At 34.6% G+C, this 9366-nt stretch overlaps 1 protein-coding gene across 1 annotated transcript in view; it reads left to right on the top strand.

Moving 5' to 3' along the window:
- Window positions 1-910: 910 nt before the first annotated feature.
- LOC148954604 (uncharacterized) overlaps window positions 911-9366 on the top strand; it is a 97740-nt gene continuing 89284 nt past the window's right edge. Inside the window, exon 1 of the mRNA XM_089086642.1 lies at window positions 911-1009. The gene's annotated coding sequence lies outside the window, so the exon portion shown is untranslated. The remainder of the gene's footprint in view (window positions 1010-9366) is intronic.

The raw sequence follows: 9366 nt of genomic DNA, 5'->3' as shown, positions 1-9366 counted from the left end.
TTTTTTTACTAAAGTGTAAAATTTTCATCATATTTTGGTATATTTCATATATGATTAACCTAACTTCACTTCTTGAGTGTGGTCGCTATAATAGACAAGCACCCAAGCCTACCCTGTATCTCGGTAGCGTTTCATCTGAAAATAGAGCTTGCTGGTATTTTGTTTGAAATTATGATTTTATGCTAAAAATTTTCGAAATCTTGAGTTCACGACCACTGAAAATCTACTGAGAGCCTTGTAATTACTATTTTATTCTCTACAGACTATTCATGGAATTTACTGCTTCTAAGTGAACATCCAGTATTTTAGGGTCGTGTTCAATAAAGTAATAGTTCGCAGAATTCTACAGATATTGGTTATCTGAACTAATTTTGTATATATATCCAGGGGCGAGGGGGGCATTATTGGGGGGGCAAGGGAGTCCATATCTGGATAGTCAAAGGGCATGAAACGTATAATATTTTTTTCTCCACATTATTGGGAGGGCAACTGGCCCCCCCCCTTGCCACCCCCAAACGAGGCCCCTGTATATATCTTTCGTAATCTGAGAAACTGTTCGTTTCAAGTTTTTAAATTTGTTTTTTACTTCTGTAAGAAAAACTTCGTTTTTTATTAATAGATTTAAATGGAACAAAATTGTTGGTTCTTTGAAGTCAAAACCTTTAAGGAGTAAAAGAAACATCTGTCTATCCTCGTTTCCTTTGATTTGTAATAAAGTTTGATTTTAATTGTGATACGTTTTAAGCTGTCATGTGAGATGGTTGTCTGTTATGGTTAGGCATTTATGAGTGAATCATCGTTTTGGAGATAACGAGAAACTGGTTTTAAAGAGTTTTTTTGGCATATAAGGTAGTAGACTTAAATTACGTCAGACGGGTATATACTACCCGAATTAGGATGCAACTTGGGTTGATAATGATAAGTTAGTTTTAGGCCACAGGCCCTACCTGCGTGACTATTTTAACGACGGAGTAAACACTTACAAACAGACAAAACAGAAGCTAAAAGGGTAATTTTTAAATAAAGTGTACATTTCTGAAAAAGATTTATTATCAACATCTCTATTCACTGATGGCTTTGATTTTCTAATTATCTTCATTTTGACAGAAACCAGGAAATGCTTCTGATGGACCCCCCTCGCATACCTAAGCAAATAACTGAGAATTCAAGGGATTGCTTTGGATCTTGTTGACAGTACTTATAGGATATAGTAAAGTCTGATGCAGTCTAGAACTCGATTTTTTGTTAATGCTGTCTGTGAATCACGCAGGGAATGACCAGCACCTCAGGTATTCCCCACTTTAATTAAGCTGTAAAACCACAATGACGACCAGTCATAGATGGTATATCTTCAGTCGCAACAGAAACAGTGCTCTTCCGTGGAAACGGTTTGTCGGAGAAAAAAACTCACTGCCTGAAGAGTCCGGTCTCTATTGTATCAGTCTCTACATACATAGTAAAAAGCCAGTTTTGACATATATTTTCACCTTTAATATTTCGAATGTCAAAACTTGTCTAAGACGTGTGCGCTGGAACTCATTCCCTTGCACAAATTTGTCCATCTTATTGACTTGTCGAGTTTTTCATCTTGTACGCACTTCTTCGTGCTGAACGACTTGTTAGATTTATTTAGAGTATAACAATTATATTTCTTACTAAAATATTAGTTATTCTTATAACAAGTTGATACATGTAACGCAACTTGTGCAACATCTTGAAAGTGTCACATAAGAGCTTGGGATCCATAGATCCATAGGGGGTCGGTTTTCAGACCTCGTCGATCCCTTTGGGAGTCCCTGCTCTAAAGACAAGACAAGCCTATCTTAACTTACAAAAAAAAACAAAGTTTATCCATCTGTATTTATTACACTCTAGCTCTTGGCAAAGGTAGTTTTCCTTATGTTTGGATTCTCAGCCAAATTTAACTTGTTGAAAGGTCGGAACTATTTTCATAGAAAAATTTGGTACTCTTCTGAAATACAGGACATATGCGAGAAGTGAAGTTTGGTTAATGCTAATGAAATAAAACAAAATAGGATGAAAATATAATAGTTTATGATTAAATTTGGGCTATATAATTGCACATTAGGGGGAGGGGGAAAGCATAGCATATATTAAATGTGTAATCTAACCTAACCTAGCTACCTTTTAGTCCCCCTAAAACCCAAAAAACTAAAGCTTAAATCTTTGTCACGGACTGAGCAATATGTCACTATGCAGCGGAAACCTGTTTATCAATACCGGCTTTGATATTTCAATGCTATCTTTCTTTCGTGTGTCCTGTGTTTCAGAAGAGTACCAAATATTTTACAGTCAATGTTAGAATGAGAAAAGGAGTTGAGGTATAAGGTTGGAAACATCTTTCTAGGCTCATAATTGAACTGCAGATCTATCTGTAAAGGTTTACTTCCCTACCACGAAATTTTTGCCATTTCTAAAAAGTCTAAAGTCAGTGAATCTATGTACTTGAAAACACTGAAGAGGGGTCATCGGACTTCCAAATTAATTTAAACTTCGCAGTTTTCTGTTTCCATGGACTCGAATATGTTATGCTTACTTTTTGTAAATAATTATATATAATATATTTAATATATATATATATATATATATATATATATATATATATATATATATATATATATATATATATATATATATATATATATATATATATATATATATATATATATATATATATATATATATATATATATATATATATATATATATATATATATATATATATATATATATATATATATCGTTATACCAAGTATTTTCTTTGGCTAAATTGTTGTATCTAGTCTGGACGTACGAAATAGTCATTGTAATATACCTATGTTATTACTTGATTGTCGTTGAATGCAACGATGTAGCCAAAGAGCCTATGCAGGGTGAGAGCTAAGGGTTCCATCCTTAACCTCGGACCTCCAAATTTCAAGAGTTTTAATTTTGTCCCACAATACTCTATATTTTTTTTATAGATAATCTTAATGCAATCCTTTCTGAACAAAACAATGTAATAACACAATTCTTACTTCATCACGTAAGAAAAATTATTTTTATTGTATTTCAGAGTTGTTGTCATCATTACTGCACTCCTTCCCCAATTCCCAGATATATCCCTAAGTTACATCTAAATTTTGGTGATTGTGCTTATTAGCCTTTTTTGCACGAATTTATCATCAACTATTGATCTATAATGCCAATTTGACAAAATGGATATAGCCTAAGACTATATCCAGGCATTAGAGGGGGGGAGGGTGGAGATCGGGATGTATTAAGCTGAAACCGATTTCGAAAATGGATTGAGTAGAAATTTTATGAATTTAATAAAGTAGAAATTTTGTTATAACAGTGTCTAATTTGAAAAAAACAGTCTTGCGCCAAGATTACCTTTTTTTATATTAATCTGTTCTTGTTTTTTCTTATTTTTTTCGTCTCCCCTGAAATACTGTCTCCCTTGAAATCAGTTATTCCTTACGTGCCTGGTAAAGCCTAGTCTTAAATAAAGCGCGACGAATTAGTTTTCGTGGGCCTGGCTCTCGGCTTTCTGAGTTTATTGGAAAATCTGAACATGGTCATTGACAGGAAATGACTAATTTTTCTCAAAAGTACAAGACAATGTCTAATATTTAAGGACATGAAATATGCATAGCCATAACACATAAAGGAAATGAGAAGAAATCTTTCATTCACCATAAATCGAAACATATTCCCTGCAAAGAATGTTCTTTTGATTTAGAGACACTATAGGTTGGTATTCTCGACAAACTGTTTCTTAATGACATTAGATATTTTTTTTTTTTTAACTGAAAGTAAGGAGTAACGTCAAAACTTAAAACTAACGGAAATTATTACGCATATAAGGGGGACTGCCCCTCCTTAATACCTCGCTCTTTACGCTAAAGTTGTTTTTAGAACATTTAAAAAAGCTTATTATTCTAATTAAACAGCCCTTGTGTTTGAGGAGTCGTTCTTAAAGAATGAAACAAAAATCAAACTTTAGCATAAAGAGCGAGGTATTGAGGAGGGGGCAGCCCCCCCCTCATATACGTAATAAATTTAAGTTTTGATGTTGCTCCTTACTTTCAGCTTTTTTTATTTAATTTCTGGTCATTTTAAATAATGCCGGGAAATCCGGCTACCCCTCCACGGAAAACTCCTTCTCCCCACAGAAGATCCCTCAATAGGAAGTTAGTCTCACGTAAAATACCCCCCCCCCCGGCCTGAAAAATTCCTCCCAGACAATTCCATACTAGCTAAAAATTCCCTCAAAAAAATTTCTTGTGGATGGTTCCGGGTGAAAAATTTTTCTTAGCGCACTTTTATTTGAAAAAGACTCATTTGAAAAAAATTGTTTTTAAATCATGCCGGAAATCCCCTCCTCCGTGGAAAAATTTTCTTGCAAATTACCCGCCCCCTAGTAGAAAGTTGCTCCCGCAGAAAATTCCCCTGGAGGAGTTATGCCGTGGAAAGCTCCCCCAGTGCGAATTTCTCCCGTGAAAAATCTGCCCCCTACGGAAAGATGCTCTTGACAACTCCAACCTGGTAAAAATTTTCCCCGGACAATTCCCTTTAACATCTCCACATGTGAAACTGAGTTGGTAAATAGAAAGTAAGACTAATAAAAAGAAATTCGTATAGGAATTCCGGTAAATTCCCCCAGTATGAAATTTCCCCTTGAAAGTTCATCCCCCAGAAACTTTCCTCTCTATGGACAATTTTCCCCGTGGAAAATTCCACCAGGAGAAAATTCACCCCTCTCCCAATCGAAAAATGTATGCATACTTCCAAATAACAAATAGGCTACTATATGTAAACAATGAGCAAATTTTATTAAAGACCTTTCCCCAGAGGCTGTGGGGGGTCATGTTATCTCCAAATACATAGTTTTAGGGCTTTTGAACTATGCTGAGCAAAAATGGCTGTGTCAAAATTTTTATCGAACGGCTTTGAGGAAAAGAGGTGAGTAGGAGCGGGGCTAGTTGTCCTCTAGTCTTTTAGGTCATTTAAAAGGGGCACTAGAATCTTTAATTTCTGTTCAAATAAGCCCTTTCCCGATATTCTAGAACGATCGGTTCAATGCGATCACCCCTGGGAAAAAATAAATAAAGGAACGGTTCTAAGCGTTTACCCCCACCCCCGGGAAATACGAGTGCAAAATACCCCCCCCCAGAAAATACACCTCCACAGGAAATACCCCCTCCCGCAGCGGAAAATACCCCTGTGGAAAAAAAACTCGGCAAATACCTCCCCCCTCCCCCATGGAAAACACTTTCTTGTGGAAAATTGGGTTTTCCAAATTAGGGAATTTTATTTGAGTTGTGTTTTTTTCTAGTTTCGCTAGGAAGTGCTAAAGAAAGGGATAAAGAGGAATCTACACACCATATGTTAAAAACTTAGAAAAAAAACGCAAATCTATTTTTGTTGAAAAGACTTCCATATGAACTTCTGCAATTTTTGGCAGTAACGGGCGTCAAATTAAAAAAAAAAAAATTAAGGAAAAAGAATGGAGGAAAAACAAAATTAAGCTTGAAACATATGGCAACAAAAAGTTTAAGAAGGCTTATCTCCTTTGAAAGCATTGTTGGCTTTGGGAACCAACAAATCCTTATTGTTTAAATTTTTACTGACGAAAGCGTTGTCAAATTCTACGAGTTAATTTTTCTTATCTTCCAAGTATAAAACTACCTCAAATCACCATTGATAAATTGAAAAATCACACTGAAAACGAGCAGAAATTACAAAAGATACTCTAGTCAAACTCAAAACGAGTAAAAATTAAAAGGAGTTGGGCTGACAAACTTCGTGTCTTCTGAAGACCAGAACATAAGTTGCACTTTACTAAAAAAAAAAAAAAAAAAATCCTTAAAGTCGCAGGGGGAAAAAAATCACTTATTGTGCCGTAATTTCAATATACTAAAATAAATGTTAAAATGTTATATTAAAATAAAATGTTATACTAAAATAAAAATTCAAACCGCAGGATTAAACCAGTCAACCTCTTATTGAAAAGCTTGGACTCTTCTCCTTCGCTGACGCAGAGTTCACTTAATTTGTTTTTAAGATAGTCTACTGCATAAGTTTGAAGACCTATAACTGATTTTTAATCATTTCATGTTTTCCTATCCGTTCGAAGCTGGCCTTCGAAGTTCGAAGTTGGCCTTACGTTGGCCTAATCCGTTCGAAGTTGGCCTTACGTGCATGGATGGTAAACGTAATGAAATCACGGTTCCTGTTTAGTGGTTGTCCCCTTCAGAAGGAAACACTATGAAGTTCTGGAGACTTCTTTAAAGAATTATAAATACTTACTTAGATAATTTTTGAAAGATTATATTTTATTAAAGAATGATGTTGAGTTTAACTGACTAAAGCGGACTCTTTTTGTTTTATTTAGGAATTACAATAAATAAATAACTCAAGACGAGCTGAGACTACCACAGAGAAGAGTAGGGTATACCCCCCTGTGCCTTTTTACCAGAACATAATTTGTACTTTACTGAAAACAATCTTTTTTTCGACCTATGTATTTTTATATCTCATAACATAAAACAAAAATACCATCATAACCAAAACTATTGAAAAAATAAATGTTGATTTACAGTTTAATATATACTGCATTCATTCCTGAAAGTCTTAATAATTTTGTATTTTATAAAGTTGCGAAAGTTACATTTAAAATATATTTTATTATCAATAAAGTGCAAATTATGTTCTAGTCTTTAGAAGGCACAGGGGGAGTTAGTCCTACTTCTCTTTGTCGTCGTTTCTGCTCGTTTTGGGTTTGAACTAGTTATTTGTTGCAGTTTGTATTTGTTTTCGGTTTTGATTTTTTATTAAGTGATTTATGGCAGTTTTCTAAGTGGGATCTAAGGTCTAAGGTAAGGTTATGGCAGTTTTACGCTTAAAAATTATTTGACTCTGTATCTGCTCATCTTTGGTTTAATGTAATTTTTTACTTTTCATTGAAAAACTCGTTTTTGTGGAAAAGCTTTTTAAAATTAATCTTGAAAAAAAGAGAGAAAAAAGACAAATAACCGCAATTTGTAAAATCCGGATTTTATTTTGCTGAGTAGCAATTCATTGTTTTTAGTCAAAAGATAATATTAGAATTTAACTGGCAGCAGAAATCTATGCCAAATTTCATCAGGGCAGAGGCGCCATATATATGACTCAAGCGGTGACAGGATGGAGAAATCCAACTTTAGAAATGATGTAGAAAGCGAAAGGAAAAATTTTATTTAAGTAATAGATTACACTTTCGCATAAAGACTCATTAAATTTAAAATTACTAAGATAGTACCTCAAAATGGTATGGAAATAAAAATTATGAAAGATGCAGATTGGTCAGGATGTTTGACTTTCTCCCAAAAGACCGTCATTAGATAAGTAGGGACCATTGGCGCCCATAAGCTGAATTTTAGGGGGGGGGGGTTTAGCTGGTCTAATCGGCACTTCCAATGCTGTATAATAGAAATCTCAAAACAAAAATATAAAATATAAGGCAGCATCAGTCAGCCAGGGGCACCCGTGGTAGGGACGATTTAAACGTAGAAAGACTCTTGAGATGAATTCTAATCTATGCTTGTTAATAACACATCATGTATTCACTGTTTCAAAGAAACGCCGAAGTAATACTTATGGGTAGACAGTCAGATAGTATACATTTTACCTAAAACTGTGCCGAAGATTCCACATCCCAGTATAAATTGAGACGCTTAGACTCAAAGCTGAAGAATTAGGATATCGATTTTGATGCATGGTGCTTACGACAAATGTAGGATTTTATGACCAGGGGAGGGGGAGATATCCGTGGGATAACACATTAGAAAATAAACCCGCAAAAATAAGCGGATTAAAGGGTAAAACAAATAAATTATAGGGAAAATGGTATTATCCCCGAGATGGGTGGATACAGTGCGTTACGTTGACAACAAACAACGTATTTTTGGCATAGATTCAAGACCCCCCCCTCCCACGAAGAGGCTCAATAGGATGTAGCGCAAGGAAACGCAAATAAAATTTGCCCCCCCCCCCCAAAAAAAAAAAACTCAGACAAGAAAGCAAAACCACACAAAAAACTCAAATTATTCTCATAAATCTTTGAAGTTGTTTACTAGCAATTTATTGATATATTTTGGCATATTGTGCATTAATTTGAGTTTATTTATCTTCTATTTGTTTTTTTTTCTTTTTGTAACTCCGGCCGATATTGTCTGCAACAATGACAGCTGTTACGAAAAATCTAAATTTGAACCCGTGTTGCCACGAATGCAAGTTAAAAACATTATGCACTTTAAAATTTATAACATAAAAATGTTTGCTTGTGTTGACAAATTTGGAAGAATCGTTGCCTTAAATAGGCCTACCTCCCTTAATTTTTCACGTCTCTCTTTTCATCTTATTGATGCTAAAAAATTCGTTGTTTTGAAATTTAAAGTGCAGTTGTTATTTTGTGATTAGCGGAGATAGATCAACAGATGTTCTCACACATAGTTATTCATACCATATAAGTATTATTGCCGGAAGGTAGACAAAATAAAGTAAAACTCGACCTTCAATACTATTATTTTGTAAAGTTCATTTTCCTCTGGTTGTTATGTCCGCTTATGGAAGCTATTGTTTCTTGTAGCTCTCATATTATTAACCTATCCGGGGCTCTGTCAATGCATCTCTTTGATGGGACCGTGTCAATAATCCTTTTAAGGAAGTTGTTTGTTTTATGAACTCTAGTATACATCACTTTAGATATTTTTTCTCTTTGTTTAGTTTATTCTTTAGTTTTTCTATTTTTCTCTTTGTCGTTTTCTTCTTTTAAAAGTAAAACGTGCTTTTAACTACAATAATTACAAAAATAATTACAATAATTACACTATTTAACTACAAAGTAAAATGTGCTTTTAACTAGAATATTTTGGATTTTGACGTGTGTGTGGGGGTGATCAAGACATTTCTTGTTATGTTGAGAAATGCCAAAATGGGGGACTGGAAATGCCAGGGATCTTATGAAAGAATGTGCTTAACAAGTGTTTGTTTTTATGTAACTTTCGCATTGTGGGTGGGATCAAACCTAAAACCCTCCTGGTAGGGTCTTGGGTTTAGAGGCATGCAGTCAAAATTGGGCTGCACAGGGGGTTAGTGCAGCATTAAGTGAGCCAAGCCACATTTCCTATCCAAAACTTTAGTGTATCAAAACCTTAAAAAAACATATACACAATAAAGGGTTTTGAACCAAAAACTGACGGATAATAACGGCAATCACCAGTACAAATTTTTGAAGATGGCAGAACTGTCCCAAAATGACACAATGCAGGTTTTGGTTTTGGCTTACCGTCCATGAATAATTCAAAATGAAATCTGCAT

The sequence above is a fragment of the Artemia sp. Qi Xiang Cuo genome, chromosome 3 (assembly GCF_049724085.1).
Source record: "Artemia sp. Qi Xiang Cuo chromosome 3, ASM4972408v1, whole genome shotgun sequence".
Lineage (NCBI taxonomy): Eukaryota > Metazoa > Arthropoda > Branchiopoda > Anostraca > Artemiidae > Artemia > Artemia sp. Qi Xiang Cuo.
Note: the sequence above shows the minus strand (reverse complement) of the source record. Positions and strands in the feature narration are given on the sequence as shown.